The sequence below is a fragment of the Vulpes lagopus genome, chromosome 8 (assembly GCF_018345385.1).
Source record: "Vulpes lagopus strain Blue_001 chromosome 8, ASM1834538v1, whole genome shotgun sequence".
Taxonomy (NCBI): Eukaryota; Metazoa; Chordata; class Mammalia; order Carnivora; family Canidae; genus Vulpes; species Vulpes lagopus.
In genome coordinates, this window is record NC_054831.1 from 104,934,677 (window position 1) to 104,960,121 (window position 25,445).

The 25,445-nt window shown below is 46.1% G+C and overlaps 1 protein-coding gene across 3 annotated transcripts in view; it reads right to left on the minus strand.

Moving 5' to 3' along the window:
* ZNF366 (zinc finger protein 366) overlaps positions 1 to 25,445 on the minus strand; it is a 69,820-nt gene that overhangs the window by 33,281 nt on the left and 11,094 nt on the right. Inside the window, exon 1 of one of the 3 annotated variants that reach the window (XM_041766438.1) lies at positions 13,368 to 14,728. The exons of the other annotated variants lie outside the window; for them this stretch is intronic. The gene's annotated coding sequence lies outside the window, so the exon portion shown is untranslated. Of the gene's footprint in view, positions 1 to 13,367; positions 14,729 to 25,445 lie in introns of those variants that run through there. 3 annotated transcript variants of the gene reach the window in all.

Consider the following 25,445-nt stretch of genomic DNA (forward strand, 5'->3'; position numbering starts at 1 on the left):
ATGCACAGGGCGATGTAAACTCCTCCCCCGGACGTTCACGTCCAACTGAAAACCTCTCAACCCCAGTGACACCAGGCTTCCACGATTCTCGCCAAATGGAACAAACTGAGTTCTATCTCCTGGCCTATGTTTACACCGGTCAGCCGTCCAAGAATATTCTTTCCATTGATCCATCCCATCGTTCCAGGCTTCCTCCTGGAAACCTTTCCACCTTACCCTTATGCCCAGTTATCTTTCCCTTCTTTCTTTCTTTCTTTCTTTCTTTCTTTCTTTCTTTCTTTCTTTCTTTCTTTTTCTTTTCTTTTCTTTTCTTTTCTTTTCTTTTTTCTTTTTTGATTTATTTATTTATTTTAGAGAGAGAGTGTGTGTTGGCAGGCATGGGGGAGGGGCAGAAAGAGAGAAGGAGAGAGAGAGAGAGAGAGAGAGAATCTCAAGCAGACTCCCGCTGAGCACCGAGCCCTACCAGGGACTTGATCTCTCGACCCTGAGATCATGACCTGAGCCAAGAGCTAGAGTCAGATACTTAGCCAGCTGAGCCACCTGGGCCCCTCCCTGCTTCCAAATCCTTGTACCAATCCCCCAAGCCCTGGGTTAAACACTTTTTTTTCCCTTACTGCTCTCTGGATCTTTCATGCTTAGGTGTTGTTTTCCCAAAAGCTCCTTTCAGCCTGGGACTCATACTCTCCTGTCTCCCATTGTGCGGTGCACAGTACTAGTTACCAAGTTGCTCAGCACAGAGCTGTTGCCTGGTTAGGATTCTCTTACTCTGCACCGCTATTAAAATGCATTTGTTTGTGGCCTTTAAAAGGACATGTGACTTTAGATTCTATTTCGGTCTAGTAAGTTAATATTACCATGTTGCCAGTTGAGGTTCAGTATGCATTTGCCAGGTGGAGAAGTTGGCAGGCAGCAAGCATTGTCATTGTGGGTTATTAGTTGCTATGAGCATGATGTTGAAGGGACACGTTGTCGATAGAGCATTAGCTGACGCTACACATTAACCTTAAATCTGGGTTTTCAGCCTCAAGAGAACATGAGATTATGACTCTTTGGAGCCTGTTTCTGTCTGTCTCTGAAGTACTACAAAGGCCAGTTAATCAACTTAGCTTGGGTGAAGGGCCACAGATATGATGTCAGGCTTCTGTGCCAAGCGGGACTGGGCTACCACAGTGGGTGGGACCGCTCAGTACTCTCCTCAAAGGGTGCCTTCCTCTTGTTTGGCTGAATGCAAGGAAAGCAAGGAGGGAGTAGAGGGGAAAACGCTACCTTTTATTAAACCTCTGGAGGTTTAGTTACTCTTCTATGAAATGGAGATAATCACTGGACTTACATGGTGGACAATTTTGTGTTCTTCCTTAGACATGTCAACTGTGAAAAACAAAAAGGACATCAGAGCAAGGAGGGGGTTCCAAATTCAGAAATGAAGGTTATTGTAATTTCCCAATTTTCTTTTTTTTCCTTAGAGATTGTATTTCTTTATTTTAGAGAGCATGGGGGTGGCGAGGGGCAGAGGGAGAGGCAGAGAGAGTCCCAAGCAGACTCCACATTGAGCTTGGAGCCCGATGTGGGGCTCCATCACACGACCCTGAGATCATGACCCAGGCTGAAACCAAGAGTCAGACATTCAAGAAACCAAGAGTCAGTCACTCAACTGGCTGTGCCACCTAGGTGCCCCTAATTTCTCAATTTTCTATGTTAATTTAGCTTCAAGGATATATATATACCACATTAATACCCTTGCTTTCTTCCTCTCTGCCTCAAACACACATATTTGCATGCGTACCCCCACAAGCCATGTAAAGCTATCTTTATCTAATTTGTTACATTATTTATGCCTGTTATATCAATAGATGTGGCCATTATGGAAAACAGTAGGAGGTTCCTCAAGAAATTAAAAATAGAACTACCATATGATTAGCAATCTTGCTTCTGGGTATATATCCAAAGGAAATGAAACTATTATTTGAAGAGATATCTGCCCTCCCATGATTACTGCTGCATTATTCACAACAGCCAAGAGGTAGAAACAACTCAGATGTCTGTCAAGGGATGAATGAATCAAAAAATATATATAATGGAATATTATTCAGCCTTAAAAAAGAAGGAATCCTGGCATTTGTGACAACATGAATGGACCTTGAGGGCATTGTGCTAAGTGAAATAAACCAGGCAGAGAAAGAGAAATACTGCATGCTATCACTTATATGTGGAATCTAAAAAAAGAAAAAAAAAAAGTGACCTCATTGAAACAGAGTGTAGAGAAGTAGTTGCCAGAGGCTTGGGTGTGGGGGAAATAGAGGGAGTCTGGTAAAATGGTATACAATTTTAGTTATAAAATGAAAAATCTCAGCTCTAATGTAAAACATGGTGTCTATGGTTGATAACATTGTACTCTTTATTTGAAATTTGCTAAAAGAGTAGAACTTAAATGTTCTCACAAAAAAATTTTTTAAAGGGTGAGAGATGTATCAATTAACTAGTTGGGGGAGATCCTTTCACAATGTGTATGTGTATCAAGTCATCACGGTGTTTAAATATCTTACAATTTAATTTGCCAATTATACCTTAATAAGCTGGGAAAAAAAGGGGGGAAGTCTCTTCATAGATATGTCCTTCTACTACCTTAAAATATCAGCCAAAATATCTTATTGAATAACATTCCCTAGTCTAAGAAATTGCAATGACTTTGTCATTTGGTATATTCATCTCTTTTTTAAAAAAAACAACAACAATATTTAATTAGCAAAGCAAACAAAAATGATGGGGAACATGAAAAATCATTTCTTTTGGGACAGGCCTTGGGGAAAATACCCACAGGATGCATTTATAAATGTCTGTGAGTTGCTTGGGGGCACTCTGGGGAGTCGGTGCTGCTTGGGAAAACCCCACCGGGCAGTCTTGACAGAAAAGAACAGAGTCCAAGCTTATGAGCAGCAACACTGAGGCTTGCAGGATTCAAAGGATTCCTTGGGGCCTCAAGGGCTCAAGAGTGATGCTGCCTCCACGAACTGACCTCTGATGCAGTTATTGCTCACCTCAGGCCAGTCACGTGGGGGTGAGGAGAGAAGGGATGCTCCTGCAAAGATGTGTAAGATGCATTGCCTTTCCTCAGGTAGCTTGCCAGCTCGTGGAGGAAACAAGCTAGAGATTGTAGGGTCACAGATTGTCGGAGTTGGAGGGGACCTACAAGGTCTAAAATATAAGCCACATTCTAAGTCTTTTAACCATTCAGGGTCTTGTTTTCCACATTTATGAAACAGAGCTGATAGTGCCTGCCCTAGTAGTGAAGTTCACTGAGATACTGTATCGTGTAGAGTGCCTGCGCGTAGTAAGTGTAGTTCAATCTGCCTTTAGTATCAGGTTATCACAAGTCAGCAAATTATGGTCATTAGTGATGCTGATGATAGAACATTGCTTTCACGTGGGGCAAGAGGGAGGGGCATGCTCTGTGGGGCCGATTCTGGTTTCAGTGATTGGCCTGGGCTTTCCAGGAGGGCTCTCCCATAGTGCTTCACTCTATAGAAACAGGGGACACAGCGACACTAATTGTCCTGAACAAGAAGCAGGCATCTAACCACAGCCCTGTCACTAGCCTTGGGCACTAACAGAGCTTTCTGCAAGCCAAGAAGCCAAGTGTGAGCCCACAGTGATGATGCCCTGACCTTTCGAAAGTTATATAATCTCCCATCCTCCAGCTCTTTCACAGCCCCAAGCTTTATTCTCCAGTGGCAGTCAGAAAAATATCTTTACTGCTCATTTATTCGTTCAAAAAAAATCTTTACCACTCATTTGTTTGTTCTGCCTTGACCTACTAGACCACAGTCTCCATGAGGCCAGGTCCTCACCTGTTCTATTCACCGTTGGACCACCTAGCAGAGTACCCTACCCACAGTAGGTTAGCGCATTGGAATCACTCGGGAACTTCTCAATGGACAATACCCACTCACTCCCACACCTAAAAACAATGCCAGGCCTAGACCCTTCCCCAGATCTAAATTATATCAGGAGCTCTGGGGATGGGGACCAGATACAGGTGTAATGTGAGAGTTCTGTAGGTGATTCTCACTGCAACCCAAGAACTACTTCGGGGGGCGTGTGATAAAGCTTTGTTGTGTATAAATGTTAGAACCTCTACAATAAGGGAAAGGGGAGTGGACCTAGGGTGGTAGAGGAAGGACTCTGATGGAAGAAGCCCTGTGACATGCAGTCATCCTTCCCTTTCTGCGACACAATCAGGCTACGAGGAATGCAGTGTAGGGGTGATAAAATTCTTCTCTATGACAAGGCTGAGTTGATGAGGCACAGCCCATGCCATGGCCATTTTGGGGGTACAGGTAAGCCACAAAGGAAGCATGCTGGGCAGGTCTTGCTGGACCTGGTGGTGATGGGGGTACCACGGGTGCATCATTTGAGTGCATAGGAGTCTCAGACTAGAGAAGCTTCCCCACCCCTTTTTCTCCTCCCAAGCACCAACCTATCTCCCAAGGCCCTGCCTAGCCACCTGCTGAGAAGCTGGGCTGCAGATCTGGTTCCCCATAGGGATGGCTCCTCTAACCTGCAGAGCTTGACAATGCGGAAGAGAGTACAAGAAGGTTTTCTCCTGGCATGACTGATACTTGTGAAAGGTTGAGCTGTGGGATTTTTTTTTCTCACTTCTCTCTTGGAAATCACCTCCATATGCTGATTGGACTGTAGGAAAAGACTTCTTCTTTACATTGAGAAAGCATTTCCCATTATATTTAGGAAGCGAAGTGGAGTTGCTGTTTTTTCAGCTTCCTTAGTGGCTTTTAATGCCATTTGTCAAGCTTGATTGTCTTTTGAAGAAAAAAAAATCTTTTCACTTTTGAACAATAAGTGACTAAAGGAAAAATCTTCTCTTGTACTTTGGTTGATAGTTCGCACCTTTTAGAATACGTTGCTCATATTTTTAGAAAGAAACGGCTGGTGCTATTGACATTTAATTCCATTACAATGCCTCATCCAATTCCTCCTCTCCCAGATAGGATATGCAGACTATTGGAAAATATTCAATGACACTAATCCAAATGTTCTATTAAGTGTGGAGGAAAGGTAGAGTGTGCTTTTAATATCCTGGAAGCTGAGCTAATGGCATTGAAATGGCTGATCTTAAGAAAGCCATTATGGCAGGAAGAGACGACTCTTAGGTGCTATTGATATCTGCAGTGAGTTAGAGGGCTTTGAAACTGGGGTTGAACGAACAGGTTTTCCTGGATCAGGATGAGTTTTATAAAAGGGACGTTGCTATAAATCAGTGTTGTTAGTAGTAACATAATAGCCGTCATTAAGCAAGGACTCACCACATGCAAGGCTTTTACATGGATTGTCTCATTCAATCACTACTATCACTATCCCTATTTTCCAGAAACGGAATTTCAGGCACAATAAGTATAAATTATTTGTCTAGGGTCACGTGGCCTGCAAGTAGCAGCTCTTAGCCAGGCATTGGTAAACTTCTACTTAAAGGGTCAAAGAGTAAATATTTTTGGCTTTGTGAGACCTACAGTCTCTGTTGGGACAATTCCTCCCTGTTGTAATGAAAGCAGCTGTAGTGGCCATGCAAACAAATGGGAGTGGCTGTGTTCCAACAAAGCCTTTTATACACAACCAGGTGGTGGGCTAGATCTGGCCTTGGGGCCGTAGTTTGTTGACTCCTGCTCTTAGCCATGACACTGAGCTCTCTCTTGAGGGCCTGTTGCTGGACTCTCTTTTTCATAACCCTCTTTCAAGATTTTTACATTTACCTACGGGCTATTGCAAACACTCATCAAGCCTATTTGTACAGTGGCCTACTGGGCAAACAATTCAGTTTTTTGATGAGTTGTAATCCTCAGTGCTAGCAGCACTCCAAATGTTGTGATAGGAAAGAGCTTTTAGATGAGGGGAGTCGTAACCACACAAGGACTCTTCAGAGGGAAGCATCTTAGCTCTCAGCAGTTTGTAGGCTGGCGCAGTGGAAGAGAAGTTAGGTGCTTGCGGCACCCACTCCTTGCCAGGCATTTGCAGGGGCTGTTCACGCTCTGCCTTCGTCAAGAGGGTCTTTGCGTACTACTCCTTCCAAGTTTCAAGGTGACACTTGAAAACATACACCACCACCAAGATAAAAGAACTGAAGAAGGTGGAGCATTATATAACTTACTCCTCATATCCACCCCGCAAGACCATTGTCCCACATTTTATAGATGAGAAATAGCAGCTCAGAGGGAGGTCATTTGCCTGAGGCCAAAGAGCAAATAACTGGCTGGCTGCGTTGGCCTTTCATCGCAGATACGCCCACTGTCTTGACCTGTACCCCTTCTGTCGGGCCACGCTGCCCCTTCGTAGTGGATGGCACACCTCACCTTGCTCCATAACTCAATCACAAACTCACCTGGGTTTGGAAAGCCAGTTAAATTTGATATTCTGTTTACTTCTAGTCTGTAGAAAGACTAGGAAACCTTGGTGAGCCCTACTTGCTTCACACAGCTGCTGTAATAATCAAACAAGGTAGAGCATCTAAAGGATACTTGGAAAGGGCGAAACCCTCTCTAGATGTGCGGTGGTGGCATCTGTCAGGGAACTGGTTGGAGCTGTGGTGAGGCAGGCCTCTTCACCTCTTCACCACCTTGCTGGCCACCGAAAGCATTCCCCTGCACCCAGAGGACCCTGGCCACTGAATCATTCAAATGGCCCAAGTCTGCGAAGGAATTGGCCCCTAAAAATCCCCTGAAATCAACCCAAAGCTTAGGAACTTGGAAAAGGTTACAAAACAGTCATCCAGCTCCTAGTCACAGAAGTGTCCTTTCTATCCCTCCTCTCACTGCATTCGTCCTACTTCTATTCCTCTAGTTTCAAGATGGCTTTTTCTTCTCCTCAGGATGAGTGTAAATCCAACCATATCTTCCAGACTGATCCCCTCCTCGTTCTTTCAACAACGTGCTAGGGAAAGATTATACCAGCTTCATTCAAAGACTGAAACTCCCAACTCATTGTGCGGAGAGGGCTTTCATGTGTCTTTGCTTAAAACTGTGACCTTTTAAAGCCCTTGGGGGGAGGGAGTTTGAATAGTTTGATTATATATAAGGAAGAAAAAATCCTGTGTATCAAAAATCGCATAAAATTAAAAAGGAAATGGCAGACTGGAAAAATAATTGCATAATTGCAGCATATGACAGAGAAACAGTATCATTTGATATCTAAGAGCTTCCACAAATCAGTCACAAATGTGACTACTTAACGTGGAAAATTGGGCAAAAACCATCTAAAGGGAACACACATGAACAGTTCTAAAGACAGATTTAAAAAAAAATTTTTTTTGACTAGTCTCAAGTAACACCAGACACCTAATTTTCATGGAATCACCAGTATTGGAAATGTTTTCACAAAACATAGAGGATCATATCTGCCACTCGTAAGTTCTGTGTCTGTACATGGGCGTGTGTAATCTCTGAATAAATTCACACCTGCGTGAGGCCATTCAGGTGACGGAAGAGAATGGTACCAGAGACAAGGATTAGACCGAGTTTCAGATTTAAAATCTATGAAGACACCGTATACCAATAGAGCCAAGATTTCAAGTTTGAGATTCTGGACAAAGGAAGAAAGAAATACATCGATATTTAGGGAGGAAGATGGAAGCAGCCTCCCAAACTCTTGTCCTGCAACAATATCTGGAATGAAAAGCACAAGGCCCCAGGTTCATCTAAGGCCACGATCACACGGGGAGAAAATCCATTCATGGAACTAAATCGTCCTAATGCAGATGACATTTCATGAGGCAAGACTACAACCAAAGTGTGAAGGACATCCTCCCAATCAGTGTAAAAGTGTGAGGAAATAGCTGGATCGAAGTTGAGTAAGAATTGTGCAACAAATGGATGAGGTGGTGAGGAAAAGCCAATTAACACTGACAGCCTTACTCTGAGAGTCTGAATCTGGAAGATTCTGGATAAAGACTATTTCTTCGGAAGGGCTAGCCAAGGGAAGAATTCTCAGTGGTGCTTCACCGTAGCTGATTGTCTGTTCCTTGGAGCTTTTTGACTCTGAGGGTTGGGAACAACTCGGTCTCAGTAGATCAGTCAGTCTGTCTCTCCCCGTCCCCCTCTCTCCGTGATCTCTGGTACCATTCTCTTCCGTCACCTGAATGGCCTCACGCAGGTGTGCTTATTAAAAAAAAAGAGGGCACATTTGATAGACAGCATCATTCAGTAGAGTTTTGGGGAAATAACCCTTTCAGGTTTTCATCTTCATTCGTGCTGACTGAAGAAATGCTGGAGCAAATTTAAGATGGAACTATCCGATTGAGCGAATAATGTGGTGAGTAAATAACAAAACACCTTGTACTCACCCTCTGGTAAGAGGTAACTCCTGTGAATTCCTAACTTGAAAACAAAATATGAACAAATTCAACCTAGAGTTTAGGGAATTGCCTATAATTTCTGAAACCTTTGTTTTTTCAGAGGAAAAGCCTACTCTGTAGGGATTAATGGGAAATTCGACATGAGTGGAGATGCCTCTGCCTGAGATTTTTTTTTTTTTTTTGCAACTTGAGAATCATCTCAGTGTAAGTTACCACAATATCACAAACTAGTTCTCTCCGTAAGCCTGGAATTATTTTTCATTTTAATAATGGGGGCTAGGGAGAGAGAGTACTGAGGAAGGGGAAAGGAAGCGGGAGAAAGAGAATCTCCGGCAGGCTCTACACCCAGCACGGAGCCCGACACAGGCTCGATCCTGCAACCCCAAGATAATGACCTGAGCTTACAGCAGGAGCCCGACGCTCCTCCAGCTGAGCCACCCAGGTGCCTCTCTGCCTGAGAACTTTTTTAGGGAGAATCAAGCAAGCCACACTTTAAGAGTGTCGCTTGGTAGATCTTATTCTAAAAGAAATGAGCCCTGGGCCAATTCATATCTCGTGAACCTCGTGTGAAGAAAGAGTATGTGGGATATTCAAGGAAAGAAAGAGCTTCCCGTGTGGACACTAAGACTGACAGGTGAACCCTGGGTGTTATCTAGGCTGCTGGCAGAGCACAGGCATGATGTAAAGCCCACAGAATGCTGTGGTTCACTGAAGAACAAGAAGAAAGGCATGGAAGTAGTTGAGATAAGCTGGCTGTTGGTCAAGATGAATTAAAGGACAGGATGAGTTAGTTCCAGAACTAGATGAAGGTGGGAAGCTCTACACAATTTATTTTTAAAGACCTTTAAGTAATATGAATTCATTACCCTCATAAAACTTAACACTGAAATGTTTAAAGAAGAAAATGGAAATAATACTATCACCACCACCACCACCCCCCAAGAGTAACTGTTAATATTTTGGTTTGTTTCTTTCAAATATGTTTGCTTTTCCGACACGGACTATTTACTATATGTCTCAATACAATACACAAATAGCACTGCAGTGGATGACTTTATACATAAATCTTGTATGAGTTGAGTCTCTGTCATTTCCTTAGATCAGATTCTCTAGAAATAGAATTACTGAGTCAAAGGATATGAATTTTCAGGTCTTAGTATGTGTTGTTAAATTGATTCCTGGGAAGATGGCTCAAATTCATACGTAAACCACTCACTCATTTCCTTCAGTGCATCTTTTTACCTCCTGTGGATCCTTTCATTTTCCACCTGAAATTAAATAAGTTCCTAAACTTGACCCAACATTTTTGTAATAGAAATGAAAAATAATTCCAGGCTTATAGTGAGAGCTAGTTTGTGATATTGTGGTAACTTACACTGAGATGACTCTCAAGTTGCAAAAAAACCCTCTTTCATACCCATCATTACATTTAGTTCCTATGAAAACCCCATGAGATGGAGAGATTTAATTGTAGAATGTTTGAAGCATGGGAGAGGATTTCAGGCGTCACCTTGTTCAGATTGTATTAGTGTTTCCATGTGACAGAGACAGAGGGCGGAGAGGAGATTTTCAAAGTCTAGAGGCCAAGTGTCTAGAATCTCAGTTCATGTATTACTTGGCTCCTATACGACTTTTATCATTCCCCACTTCCTCCTCTCCTGTACCTTATTACCAATCCATTGGGAATTATACCACTCAGCCTCTCCCTGTCGTAGGGATTTGCGAATAATTGGAAATTAAGACTCAGACTCCTAAGCAGAGACAAAGCAATCTGGAAACAAGCGTCTTATCTGTGACGTGTATGAACACTTAGAAAAAAAGAAGCAAAGGGATGAAAACGAGCCAGTGGCATTGAGGTAGTCAGGGCTGAGTTTGGAGTGAACTTGATAAACCAAAGTTCATCAAGGGCAGTTTATCAAAGTTTATCAAGTCAAGGGAAACTTAGTAAGAACAAGTCAAGGGCTCCGGGCTCAGCTCCAGGTTTCACTACCAGACGGTTCTGGCCACGAGGACCGCTGAATGCCAGTGTGTGCTGACACAGGGGGAGTCATTTCCATGGATAATTCTCACCTGCTTGTGTGACTTAGGTGGCACAGGTGAGTTCTGTCAACGGACAGGGGGAAGCTTCAGTGAACACTGTCAAGGCTTCTTCTGCCCCAAAGATTTGGACACTCTTTGTGTGTTATCATCTGGTTAATGCACTACAGGATCATAGTATATTGGGTAGATGTTAAAGCAGCAGTCTGCTGATGTTTGGCAGACCGGCGTCCACCATGGCCTCTGGTCAGCTGTTGCCTTTATTTAGAAGCATCTCAGTAGTATTTCCATTTTTGGAGGGGGTGTAATTTTAATTCAAAGAGACCATTTCTTAAAATGCTTGACATTTAAGATAATCTGGCACTGTATTGCCACCACCGAAGCCAAGTATCACATGTGTAGAGAGTGGCATGGCTTAGCGTATTGCGTGCGCCAAATTTTCCTTAAAATTAACATTCGTGCCATATGTTGGTACCCTAAACTCGATACTCCTTCGGCTGATGAAAATGCAAAGGGAAAACATTCTCCGACTAAGTCCCATCCTCTTTCTTTGTATATCCTTTCGTGTGTAGACACCAGCAGTGATATCCCTCGGGGAGTGAAAATGAGGACCTGCTCCTAAACCCTTGGTGAGAGGTCAGGCACCTGAAGGCTTGAAGGCAGGAAGACCCGGGCTTGGCAGGCAAGGAGCCTGAAGGCAGTGAATCTGCAAGGCAGCCCTATGTTCAGGGTTTATCGTTCGGCTCCTCACAATGTCTCAGGCAAGAACTTAGACTCCAGGCTCCTCACTCCCATCACAATGTTCCAGAGGGCTGAGTGGGCAGGAGGTAGCCACAAATCTCTCATGGAATTTAGAGAGAGCGTTACACCAGAACTTGACCAAATGCCCAGGAAATCTGAGGACACGTGACCTATACTCGTACACCCCCCTGGGTGGGTCTTAGGTACTAGATCTCCTGGCCTTGGAGGCTACGCCCCCTCTGAGTCACCTCCTCTGCTCCTACCTCTCCCTGTCACACACACGTGGCCTCCGTGGTGCAAGGAAGAGGTGATAGTCTTTATGCCTGTGGGCCAGCGGTCTGCGCCACTCTGGGTCTGCAGCGTACTCTGTCTATACCATTAATCACTCTACTCCCCAAACCCCTGGGTGCCTCAGGCCGAGTCTGCAGCTCTCCTTGGCGCAGGGGGCACAGGCTTTGCTTGTAAATATTGATCCTAAGCCTATAGCAAAGAGTAGGATGAACGAGTAAAGTCATGTTACCACTAAAAACACCAGAGATTTAAACTACGATGGGAATTTGGGGCCCATTAAATATATGGCTTTGTTCCACTGCAGTATTAAATAAGAATTGTGTGTTCTCGGTGCTTAGGTAGGCTTTGGCATCAGTACCATGAAGCATGCACAGTATTTAAGGGGCATTTTTGAAAATCCTACCTGTACTAGAACCTAAGAAAGCATGGAAATCTACCTTCAGGGGGAAAATAAAGGTTATTACATAAGTATTTAAACTATAAAAGTAGAGAGTATAATACAGTGAATCCCCATGTGAATCTCACACCTCGTTTCAATTATGGCAAATCTTATTTCTTCTAAACCCCATCATCCTAATCAGGATGATTTTGAAGTAGATCCACAACATCAGTTTATTCCATCTATAAATATATTTTAGGATGTATCTCTTAAACATAAAGATTTTTTTTTTCCTAAAACACAGCCAAAACATCATTAGTTTCCTTAATCATTAAATATCCAGTTAGGATTCCAACCTCCCAAGAAAATCCAGCTCTTTTTGGGCTCAGAATGAAGAACCAGAATGAAAACCATTGGGCTCAGAATGAAGAACCAGAATGAAAAGCATTATTGGAATTTTGTTCATTTGCTATTGAAGTAGCCACTTTCCCACCATCAGATCCCTTCAGATCATAGAAGAATTTAGAAGTTTGGAAGGAAAGATTTCTTTGGGAAATGATAATGAAAATAAAAAGGAGGAAAACCTATTTGGATTTCCTTAACCGGGAGGCAGTGATTGTTAAGACTGAAAAGGTTGACACGTATCACGCTCCCCGCTGCAGTTCCTCTCTGTGCACCGAGGCTTGGAAAAGACCAATTTCCTCGAATTCACCCACTTAGTCAATCACAAATTAGTCGATTTTGAAATTTAAGCTCTGCTTAAAGTATTATATACCTTTTTAAATTACTATAGAAGGACCTATATTGAAGTGTTTCGTACCTGGATTTATTGTGGCTGCTTTAATGGTTTAGAGCCACGTTGTCCAGCTCAGTACTCACTGCCATGTGTGGCTTTTGAGCGCACGGAAATATGGCTGATCCAAATTCAGGCATGCTGTACGTGTAGAAAGCACACTGGATTTTTAAAATTTAGTAAAAAAAAAAAAGTATAGTACCTCACTAATAATTATTCTTTTGATTACATGTTTCAATTTTTTTTGATTTGGGTTAAATAGAATAAGTTGTTCAAATTAATTTTATCTGTTTTTTTTTTTTTTTTTAAATATAGCTTCTGACCAGGGTAAAGTTACATTTGTGGCTTGCATCACATCATGTTTCTATGGGACAACTCTGGTTTAGAGATTGTGTTTTTGATGCAGGACTCCATCAAGTCGGGAGGTGGGGGGGGGGCTGGGGCCAGTCATCTGTCTCATCCTCTCTTTCTGGTAAGCCTGGGCATGAAACCGTCCTGTAGCAAATGTTATTTTTTTTAAATCTATTTATAGAAAAACTGATTTTCCAACTTACCCTGTGGCTTGATCTACTACAAGTAGGTGAGTTCTATAAATAGGAGAGTCTTACATCCACTGGTACAAGTATTTTAAACAAAGAACTGGGAATATACCTCGTGGCTCATCCAAACCTAGGTCTACTTTCTAAGTAGCTCCTAAATCTTGACCTTTCTTCTCATCATGACCTCCCAGCTCTCTCCGGGATCCACACCAGCACCGAGCACCGACTCACCTGAGCTGCTGCCTTTGTCTCATACTTGGCCTTCCACATCCCTCTTGCTCCACTCAGCAAGCATGGATACCATCATTCCCTTGCTTCAAGGCCTCCAGCTGCTCCCCAATGATTTCAGCGCGAGGTTCAAAATCTGAGCATGGCCAACAAGCCCAGCAGTCTGACCCTGTCCATTTCTCCAGCTGCATTTTGCTCACATTCCCCAAGCTCTCTGCATTTTACTCACATTGACCTTCTCTCAGTTCCTCATCCATACTGTGCTCCCCCTCCCTTCAGAACCTCTGTACGTGCAATTTCCATTGCCTAGGACACTCTTCCCCTGCCTCTGCCATCTTTGTCTGCTTGGCACTTATTTATTCAGGCGCAGCTCAAGGGTGCTTTCTTTAGCACCTCCTGACCAGGGCAGATACACCGATGTTGACGCTCAGCATTTGTCACAGTGGTCATTTTACATTTGTGGCTGTGATTATCCACTTAACACCTGACTCTCTTGGTAAACCATTTGCTCTATAAGGGCAGGCATCCTATTAGTTCACACGCACTGCTGCATCCCAACGAAATGCCTGGCACATAACAGTCCCTCAGTTAACATGAAGGAACAGGGATGAAAGGCAAGATGGTTGAACCAACAAGAATCCTGCCTCTTCTTCCATTACTGGAAGCGAAGACGGCATACCCCCCGTAACCATTCCTCCAGGGCTCAATAACAGAGTCCTAGGCAGGCCTCCTGAGCACTCAGGTATGGATTACCAATTCCCTAGGTTCTGTTTTTATTGTCCATGCAGAATCCAACCATTCCTCCCCACCTGCACTGCCCCTACCCTGGCCCCATGCCACAGTAGGCTTCTTCCAGGAACTTTGGCCTTTTTTTTTTTTTTCCTTTTTTGGTAAAGATTTATTTATTTGTTTTTAGAGAGAGAGGATAGGGGAAGGGGCAGAGGGAGAGAGAGAAAGAGAATCCCAAGCAGAATCTCCGTTGAGTTCAAGTCTGATGTAGGCAGGATCTAATGACTCTGAGATCAAGATCTATATCAAGAGTCAGACTCTTAACTGACTAAGCCACGCAGATACTCCAGGAACTTAGGCTTTTGCCCTAAAGTCACTTCCTAATGGCCTCCTAGTTCTTCTCCTCACTTCTAGCCTTTGGATCTCTTTAGCCGTACTTTCAACGCAGTAGTCAAATTGATTCTATTAAAATGTAAGTCAGATCTTGTCACTCCCCCACATAAAATTCTCCCACCATCTTTTATTATAGGGCCAAAGTAGGGATGCCTGGGTGGTTCAGTCAGTAAAGTGTCTGCCATCGGCACAGGTCAGGTCCTGGGATCGAGCCCCATGTCATGCTCCCTGCTCAGCAGGGAGTCTGCTTCTCCCTCTCCCTCTGTACTCCCTCTCTCTCTCTCTCAAATAAATAATTTTTTTTAAAGAATAAAAGCCAAAGTGCACCCAGTGGCCTCCAAGACTATCCATGATGCAGTTACCCCCCTCACCTCATACCCTACCATACACCCTCCGTTGCTTGCTCCGCTCCAACCCCACTGGCCTTTGGTTGTTTCCCATACACAGAAAGCAGTCTCTCACCTCTGGACCTTTGCATTTGCTTCTCTTTCTGCTTGGACAGCTCTTCCCCAAATACCCACATGGCTCTCTCTTTCACTTTCTTCAAGTTTTTGCTCATTACCACCTTTTCATTGAGGCCACCCTAACCCTGCCCCGCTCAACACTTATACACCCTATTTGCTCTCCTTTCCTCCTTTACCATTATCCGTACTTTCTAACGTAGCATTTATTTTATTCAGTGTCCATTTCCCTCCAGTAGAATGCAAGCTCCATAAGCACAGAGATGTTTGTCTTTCATTTCCTAATATACCCTCAGTGCCCCCAACAGGGCCTGCTAGAACAGGTTGTTGCCAGATAAATGTTTGTTGCATGAAAAACTGAGACTCAGCCCATGCACTAGAGAAATAGGCAGGCTTGAATTCAGCTCTCTAGTGTGAACATGCAGGCCTGGCCTTGTTGTCAGCGGGCTGATTGGCTCTACCTAGGAGCTGGTTCAGGAACCTTGGAGGCTCCCTAAGCCCAGATCAGCTGCCCAGTTTCCCAGCGTCATTCTGGTGACTGTCTATGAGGCCTAAGGAAATGGTTTGGTTCCAGAGAGCATCTAAATGTCTCCTCCCAACATCCTCTCCTCCTCCCCCTCCTTCATCACACACAAATATACCACACAACCCTCTCACTTTCCAAGGACACAATTCAGGCTATTTCCCAAACCGCGATTCTAATCCAAAACAGTAGCTTAGTGCATCTCCGTGTGCACAGGAAGACACAGAAGACCTCTGAGCAATTTCCTGGTCCTATATTTTTCCATTCCAGTAAATGAGGCCTCCTTTAGCTCAGGAATCTCTCTCTGAACCAAGCCAATGCCTTCACAGTGTCTGCCATTTGTCACTGCCTGGGGCTTGTTTCTTTGTTCTTTTATTTTCTATTTTAAGTGATCAGTGCCTAGGTCCCTTATGTCAAAGAATTTTTGATGTCCAGCTCTACCCAGTGTTGCCTACTAGTTAGGGCACATATAATGCTACTGGAGGGTTCCCTTCCTAAATAGGCATTTTGTTCAATAATACAGAATACTTCAGTTGCACTCTCTGTCTTCAAAGAGTTTTGCAGACTCCATACTCTGCTAGGCTGAGGAGCACTTTGCGTTCATGCTTTATGGCTCAGAAACCTTCAAGGTTAAATAATTTGCTTAGACTCTGGCTAGCTGTGCTTCAGACAAAGCACTTTGCTTTTTTAACAGATAAGGAAAATATAACCAACTGAAAATGTTATTCTTTAACAACTGTCTTAAAAAGCTTTCAGTTCTTTTCATGTGATTTTTTTAAACCGTATTTGTCACTTGCTGCCTCAGCTGTGCTGGCTTCTCCTTGTCTCTAGATATCATTTCATGGCCTCTTTGCCCTTCTCCCCTATCGCTCTTCTTCCAACTTTTTTGTTTTTTAAAAAATATTTATTAGAGAGAGAGAGTGTGAGGGGGGGAGGTGAAGGGGAAGAGGGGGAGGGGGAGGGGAGGGACAGAGGGAGAGGGATCCTGGCTGAGCAGGGAGCCCGACTTGGGGCTCAACATGGACCCTGAGATCGTGACCTGAGCTGAAGGCAGATGCTTAACCGACTGAGCCATCAGGCGCCTCCGTGCTCTCTCCTCCTTTTTCTCACTTCCATCCTCTCCTGGTTTCTGGGGTTACTCTAACTGCCAAGGGAAACCCCCATATCCCCAACCTAAAAGTCATCCTTATTCCTGTCCCTCTGGGGCCCATTTTCAGGTGCTAAGCAAATTGTTATTTATGGGTAGGGAAAGCTTGAGGAGAGGTCCCTAGCAAGTGGTGAAAATCAATAAGTTTTCCTGCCCTGTTAATTTTATGTAGTAGTGAGTGATTTAAAAACATTTTAAATGCAAATAAACGTGGGCACCCAGGACCCATTACAGTCTGAAGCAGCACCTGTGGCCCACCACTTAGGATTGCTTTTCTCTCCCCTTCGCGGTACCTGGATTAGAAAAGTCTGAGAAAACTAATGCAGCCTAGCATTTCCTCTGGAGTCCAGGGAAATGGAATACTGGGATTGATTTTCTAAGGGCTGATAGAATCAGTCTTGTTATTTTGTTTCTTTGAGCAAGATTTTTTTTTTTTTTTCCTGGAGGTTGTCTTGAAAGTAATAGTGGGAATCTGGGACAGCCTTTTCCCCAGACCTTGAACACCTACCAGGCAGCAGCCTTACCCAACTACGGGCAAAGTGGCCCTTTTCTCGTTATACAGCAAATAAAGGCAATAAGCAAGAAAACCTGTTGCCCTTGAAACTATGGTTAAAAAGAAAGATATGGCATGTGTTCAGAGATGAAACTTGTATTACATAATGACTTCACGCCAGGTGTGTTGAAGACCTTACAGAGAGGAGAAATTGGTCCAATAAAGTAAGGATCGAGCCACATTAGCTTTGATTTGACTGACCTGTTCCTCCCAGGTGCACGTGCGTACCTCCCTCTAAAGCCCCAAGGACACTTTATTTGGAGAGAAGGTACAGCAGCACGTACGTACCAACATGCTCACAGGACGCACCTGCTGTAGGAGGGCAGAGACCCCAAGAGACCAAGTCAGAGAACCCAGTGTTAAGTGCCAACTCCACCACCTACAGACTTTCCTAAGCATCCATATTCTCAGTTATCGTAATACTTTATTCATCAAATGTTCCTAGCTCTCCTTCTGTGCCTCTAGTTGGGTTGCATTTCTCTCTATTCCCTTTATTTGGAGGCATGGCCTTGAGACTTGCTTTGGCCAACAAAATGTGTCATTTCCTTGTGGAGTCTTTGAGACTCATGATTTTGCATAATTCTCTCTCCCCCTGCCACAGCAACCTGAAACATTTCCGGTAATAGCTGTTCCGTCAGCCTGGGGCCTAAAGTTAGGATGACCTGAAACAAAGCTAGAGTTGATCCATGTAATGGAAATAAGATAAAAATCCTTGTTTCCTTTCTTCCCTTTTTCCTTTTTTTTTTTTTTTCTTTTTTAAGTCATGACAGTTTGAAGGCTGTTACTAGAGCATAATATAGTAGATGCCCTGACTACTACGCTCCTTCATGGATCTGGGAAGAGATTAGAATGTGATATGTGATAGGTAGTATGCTAGCACATAGCAGGTGCTGAGTAGGTGTTAGTTCTATCCACCCTCACTATATTCCTGATGATCCTTCTCAGCCCTTCCTTATCAGCCCTGAGCTATTGTACTCTGCAGAGAGTGATTTTCAATTAACAAAGAATGAAAATGAACGTTAAGACTTTTTAAACAACTCCCCAATACCCTTTAAAAAGTGAGAGAGCCCGGGTGGAGCAGAGTGGGGAATTCCCAGGATGAGAAGAGAACCTCATCTTTGAAATTTATGAAAAAGAAAGGAGCTAACGGTCTTATCAAAGAAATCAGCCAGAAAGTAAAACCAAAGAACTTTGAAAATGTCCAGTCGCATATACTCTCCACCCTACAGCTCCTGCTACTATCCTGGAGCTGGAATTAGGGCACAGACATGTCATGGGATTCCAGTTCTGACTCCCCTTGAACAGGGTACCTGTCCTGGAGTGAAGTAGAGTCCTTGATCTACATGGTACCAGCTTTCCTGACATGTCCTTACAGTGAGATTAATGAAACTGGTCAGACCTCAAGCTTTCAGCATTTTCCTCGCTGGTTTCTTAAGGGACCTCTCCCTTCCTCCACCCAATCCAGACTTGTAGCTTCATGGGCCTGAGAGGGGAAGCCAGCGAGGGCCACGGATGCTGCCTGGGTCAAAACCACATCACTTAGAGTTAATCACTGCACAATCCATTCATTTAGGCTGCCAACCTAATACCTTTCTAGGGTGTTTAAGTCCACTTTAAAGGGAAAAAAATGTCTACCTAAAATTACTCTAGAAAGCCATGTCTTTGAGCTTTACTAAAAGGGTAATTCATAACTGATCAAGTTTAGAAGGCATTCATAAGGGCTGTGGGTCTCCAAATTGTTAAAAATTTTGAAAAAGAGGGGAAGGAAAGGGGATTGGAATATAGATGAGAGAGCTCTATAAGGCCTCCAGAAATTAGAATTAGAGGCAAGCTGAACAACTCTCAGAAAGTCTGGTAGGAGAAGCGAGATGCAGAAAATGGGAAGGGGAACAAAGTGGAACATTCATTCACAGGATTTGTATTAAGCATCTACAGAGGGACAGGCACTGTGCTGGGCATGGGATAGTGGCAAGAAGACAGTCATGGCCCTGGCCTTCTCGAAGGGAATGTACATTATTGCTGTTTTGCATGGATTTACTGCAGCCCTTTACCATCCCTGCACATCCCCAACCACTAGATGCCAAAGGTTGGCCCCTACTCATTCTGATAACCAGGAGTATCCTCCTTGTTTTCAGATGTCTCAGCAGGGGACTGGATTGCCTCCAATTGAGAATTTCTAGACTTGAGTAATGGTAGTTGCTGAAGGTGACAGGACCGAGCACTCAACGGTGCATAAGGGACCCCAGTGAGGGTAGAAGGAGAGGGAAGTCCATCCTGACCCCTTTCCTCTCCCTGCATGGCACTTGCTGTCAACATATTTCCCTAAGGAAGACAAAGGATGATAGGAGAAAAGGACACACATTTATTGAGCACCCAAGATGGCCAGGCAAAGTACAAAGAATGTTCAAGTGTGTTATGTCACAGAGAGGCTGAGTGATATATGGCAAGAAGCGTAAACTTGGAAGTCAGGGAGCCCAGGGTTTGAATCCTCGGTCTTCCATTTAACATCTGTGACAAGCTACTTAATCCCTGAGTCCCAGCTTCCTCAGTTGGAAAATGGTGATTAAAAAATAAATAGGGATGACTGGGTGGCTCAGTGGTGAGTGTCTGCCCTCGGCTCAGGTCGTGACCCCGGGGTCCCGGGATAGAGTCCCACGTTGGGCTCCCCGCAGGGAGCCTGCTTCTCCCTCTGCCTGTGTCTCTGCCTGTCTCTGTCTCTGTGTGTCTTATGAATGAATAAATAAAATCTTTGTAAATAAGTAAATAGCCCACCTCACAGGGTTATTATGAGATTTCATAAAACAAGAAATACAAACCACTTGATAACAAAGAAAAGGCATTCAGTAAATAGTAACTACCGTTTACTGGTACTTGAGCTTCCTAAGAATGCTGGTAGGAAGATATTCTCATAGTCGTAAAGAGGAAGGAAGAAGACCTAAAAGAAGATTAGAGCTGGGAGCTAGAAAAATAATAAGGCAAACAAGTAATTCTCATTTCAAGGTCCTTGCTTTTGCCTCCAGGATCCTTCATTTGGACCTTCTAGAAGAAAATCCCAGCAGTTGCTTTGGCCCTAAAATGGGCCTCCAGGAGCCCAGTGTGTTGGTCACTGAGCCAGACCACCGGCATGGGGGAAGGGGACATTCTGGGTCAAACATGATGGACGGGGACAAATTAGAGTTTGCTGAGGTGCACAACCTGCTGCTGGGGAGGCCTGGAGCTTCACCTCATTGAGGGGGCTGAAGGGACCTGCGGGATCTGAAGGAGGTGCATTGGAGGCCTGGGGGCTGACATTTACATACTTCAGAGAGCCAACCCTTGGAAGCCTGGATTTTTTCTGTGCGGCCCCAGTGGGCAGAAACAGGGCCAGTGCACGGGGGTGACAGGGAAGCACTCATCTCCATTCATTACAACCATTAATTTACTGGCAGCTTCTGAAAGGCTCCACCTGGATTTTATCTACTTTAGTGTCCATAGTACCAGCCCAGATCCTCACCCACACAGGGTGGCCATGGAGTCCTAGCTGCTAGGATTGCTACTGGCTGCTCTTTACGAAAAGCAGCCAGTTCTGAAAAGCTGATAGTCTCTTCACTGGCCCATCAGCCTGAGACTTGAACACTATGTCAGGGCACCTGATAGGCTCCGTCAGTTAAGCACCCAACTCTTGGTTTCGGCTCTGTTCATGATCTCAGGGTTGTGAGAGGGAGCCCCGCTTTGGGCTCCACTCTGGGCATGGGACTTGCTTAATATTCTCTCTTTCTCTTTCTTCCTCTGCCTCTCCCCACCTCCTCTACAAAAAAAAAAAAAAAAGGAAGAAAGAAAGAAAAGAAAAGAAAAAAAGCTATGTGTCAGGAGGACAGTCTGTCTTCCAAAGTCTAGCAACAGGTGCTTTATGCCTACCTTTAACACTTCACTTTGCAAACACCAACACAAAAACAAAACCCTCTTTCTGTTAGGCTCAGAGATTGTTTATGTAATAAAGCCAAGTAATTATCCATGGGATCATCTGGAAGTGAAATTTTAAGCTAGATAAACACTGAGCCCTGCTATGAGAGTTCATTCTAACTTCCTTTGACCCTCTTGTAACTGTGGTCCTCAGCATTTTGGTTTGTGGTAAGAAAGCATTGCTTCTCTCCTATCTGGGTCTCCTGGTCCTGTTTCCTCTTCCAGTTTTTAAAGAGGAATGTGGCCTGTACCTCAGTGCTCAGCCCGGCTCGTTTTGCACGGTCCCTTGCATACGTGTCTTGATGCCTCTGATGCATCAAGTCAAGAGACTCGTGAAGTCTGCAGAAGCAGCAGATGCAGGAGCACCCCCAGGCACCCTAGCTTGAGCTCAGCAGCAGGTGCAGAAGCACCCCCAGGGCACCCTAGCCTGAGCTCAGCAGAGGGAAAGCTCCCCAGCAGAGCGTCGGCACCGGATCCGTGCCCACCGCCCACCCACCTGTGACGAGGGAGATGCACACGAGGAGTCGCATATCCAGAATCACCGCTCCTTCGATTTCGCGTTTTCAGTTACTCATTGTTCATCCCAAAAATGTCTATCGGGTCCCAAAACAGTGGCAAGTGTTGCCTGCCACAACCCGAGCATTTGCTGAGTGTTTCCATGTGTCCAGAGTGCGTGAACAACATCACACGCGTTGACTCATGTGACTATTCCGGCATCGCATCAGGTGGGCACTGCCCGCCCCCCACCGTCGGGCCCGTGAGGAAACTAAGACACATATGGGTTGAGCAAATTGCCCGAAGTCACATGGATTAAAAAGAAAGGAACCAGGAACTTTTTAAAAAAGATGATTGTTAAGTGAAGAAATTAAACAGTAGTGATGCCCACTTCCTGACACTCGACTTCCAGCCACTGTGCACACTGACCCTCCGGTAGCAGGTTAAGCATGGGGAGGCTCACTGCCACCAAAGACCTCGATTATTCCAAGTACCTCCCTGCATTTTCTCAGTGAACCCTGGTTTGGCCTCCTGCAACGTCTCTTTCGCAGGCTTCTCAGCCTGAGGGCTCCCACTGCAAATCACAAAAATAAACCCATTTTCTGAATCCCCAGTAAATTATAAAAAATATAAAATAACCCACAGCTCTTTGAATTCAGTGACCTCTCCAAATCAATTTATATTTTATTGATTACCCGAGCGTACTTGGACTCCAAGAGCCGAGGGACACACACAGCCATCCGCGGCATCCTGCAGCCCGCATGCAAGTGTTAGGCGCTCAACGTGTAAGTGCAGGCCCTCCCTCGCCTCCTTCAGCTGGGCGCCCAGGCCACCTGACACCCACGGAGCTGTGTCACTTCAGCCAGTTGTCTCTTGCCTCTGAGCCTCGGTTTTCTCATCTCTAAAGTGGGAATAATACGAGCATGTGCATGGGAGCCCAGGGAGAATTAACGTGAGGCCAGCAGGGGTAGGACGGCGGGACAGGACAGCGGGACAGCTCGTGGTCCTGGGTGCCTGAAGGCTGCCGCCGCCGTGAGAGCAGAGCCCCCGAGAAAGTCAGAGCTGGGCCGCTCCCGAAAGCCCCCCGTGCCTCCCGTGACCCACTTCTGGACTGTGACCTGACAACTCGGGTCACCCCACGCGGGAAACCCCAAGCGCGGGAAAGCCGTCGCTCTGTGGCTGCCTCGGGGTCGGGCCGCACTCCCTCCGTGGCTGGGACGGGCGACATTGCGGGAACTCCAGGTCTAGGGGCTTAGAGACCTCTGTTGTGAAGCTGAGGTCGAGAGCATGCCGTGGGGATGGAGCTGTTTACTCCCGTTGGCCTCCAAGCTGCGACTCCATCCATGGACCGGCTGCCAGGGCCAGGGGGCTGCGCGGTGGCCCTGCTGGTAATATGTGCCGGTGGTTCTTGGTTCATTCCAGATGGAACTTAAGCACCTTTGTCAAGCAGACTCGAACTTGTTCTTCAGCCTAAGGGTCCCAGGCCTCCCCGCCCCCCAGCCCGACAGCACAATCCAGGATTTTGCACTCGCGTGCATCACATGCATCACGCAGTCAGGATACGACCGACGCCAAGGATGACATCTTAGATGTTTCCCTCAGTGACACTGGCCGAGGGAGCAGCAGAAATCACTCCACCGGCTCCATTGGGGTTGTTGGATTAAGGAAACAAGCCACTCTGTCCCCCACAGCCTCCCAGCTCATGGCATTAGCGGGGGCACAGCCTGGTACCCAGGAGAGAGGGTCCCGTGGGCAGTGGGTCCGGAGGAGTAATTGGGGGCTACGTCCGTGACCATGGCCTCGAGGTGGGCGGCGCACTTAGCAGGTGTGGGGGTGACCGTCCTAACGGCCCCGGAGGGTGATGCTGGCCTACACCTGCCGGTGGGAGGGCCGGATTGCGGGACATTGGTACAGCAGGACAGCAGGACGGCGGGGCCCTGGCTGCAGGCGGGATGGCGGGACAGTGGGACGGTGGGGCCCTGGCAGGACAGCCCACCTGGCAGGTGGGATGGCAGGACAGCAGGACAGCGGGACAGCAGGACAGTGGGATGGCGGGGCCCTGGCTGCAGACAGGATGGCAGGACAGCAGGACAGCGGGACGCCGGGGCCCTGGCTGCAGGGCGTCTTGCTGCTGTGCCCTGCATGCTGCCCGCCCCGTCGCCCCCACGTGACGGCTGGAGGTTCCCCGGTGCCCAGCCGGTGGGCACCTGGTACCCGGACAGGCCCCCGAGCCCGAGGGGCAAAGCCTTGGGTGGTGGCCTTGTGCGCGGTGCTTGGTGGCGCACTGGCAGGGGACGAGCGACCTGAGCGTAGGCACGTGCGAGATGCCCGGCACCCGGGGGATGCCCAGAGTCTGGGACCTGCAGGGACGGGCGTCCCGGGACAGCGACTGCCCAGCCCCTCGTCTGCCGCAGGTGGAGCGGCGGCCGGCGCCGGCCTGGAGCCTCGGGTCTGGGTGCAGGCCCCACGCTCCCTCCGCCGCAGCCGCCCCTCTTCCTACCCAGCCATCCCACTCCCAGGCCTGAAGGCTAATTCTTTTTTTTTTTTTTTAATTTAAATTCACTGATTGGTTTATTTAAATTCTATTTAATTAATATATGGTGTATCACTGGCTTCCGAGGTAGAGGCCACGGCTCATCAGCTGCAGGGAACACCCGGGGCTCAGTCGGTCCGTGCCCGTACCCTGCCCCACCACCCCCAGCCCCGCATGTCTCCCCTCCAGCGGCCCTCGGCTGGTTCCCTCGAGGTCGGGGTCCCTATGGTCCAGCCCCCTCTCCACTTTCCTCTCGTTTTGTTTTTCCTTCCCTTCCCCATGTTCATCTGTTTTGTTCCCAAAGGCAAATAAATTGTCTTAGCAGGTTTATTATACCCCTTTAGAGATAGTCCCTGTGTGCCCCAAACATACTTCTGTTCCTTTTCTTTCTTTTTCAAAGATTTTATTTATTCATGAGAAACACGGAGAGAGAGGCAGAGACCCAGGCAGAGGGAGAAGCGGGCTCCCCGCAGGAGCCCGATGTGGGACTTGATCCCGGGACCCCGGGGTCCCGACCTGAGCCGAAGGCAGACGCTCAACCGCGGAGCCACCGGGTGCCCCTGTTTTGTTCTGCTCTTTACACGAAAACGGTCGCTCATGGACACTGGCACAATCTTAGTTTTCTTAGCTATGCAGGTTGGAGGTTGCTCCACTGTCACAATGTACACAACTTCCTCACTTTTTTTTCCTTTCAAAATTTTAATAGCTTTATTGAGATACAATTTACATAATATAAAACCCATATACTTTTTAAGTGTCAATGTGATGAGTCTCAGAAAATTTATATAGTTGTACAATCATCACCAAAACCCGCTTTGGAATGATCCCGACTCCCCGGAAGTCCCAGGATGCTCACCCGCAGTCCTCTCCAGCTCCGGCTTCTGGCCCCAGACAACCCCCCGGCGACTTAGTATCTCGGGAGTTTATCCGGTTCTCGAGAAGTGAAATAATTCGGTATGTGTTACATCCCTGGCCCCTTAAATGACACGGGGTCTAGCCCCTTCGGCCTGGCGGGCTGCTCTTGAGATTCATGCGACACCGCCGCACAGAACAGCAGCTCCTTTCCATCGCTGGGTCCCCCGCTGGGCAGACGCACCACCTTCTCCCTCCTCACCACTTGATTGACCTTTGAGTGATTTCCACTTTGGGGCACTTACAAGGAACGATGCTGCGAACGTCTGCGTTCAAGTCTTTTATAGGGGACATCTGATTTCATTATTAGGGGGTAGCTACCCGGAGGTAGAAGTGCTATATATTTAACTATTTAAGAAACTGCCAAGCGGTTCTCCACAGCAGCAGTGCTCC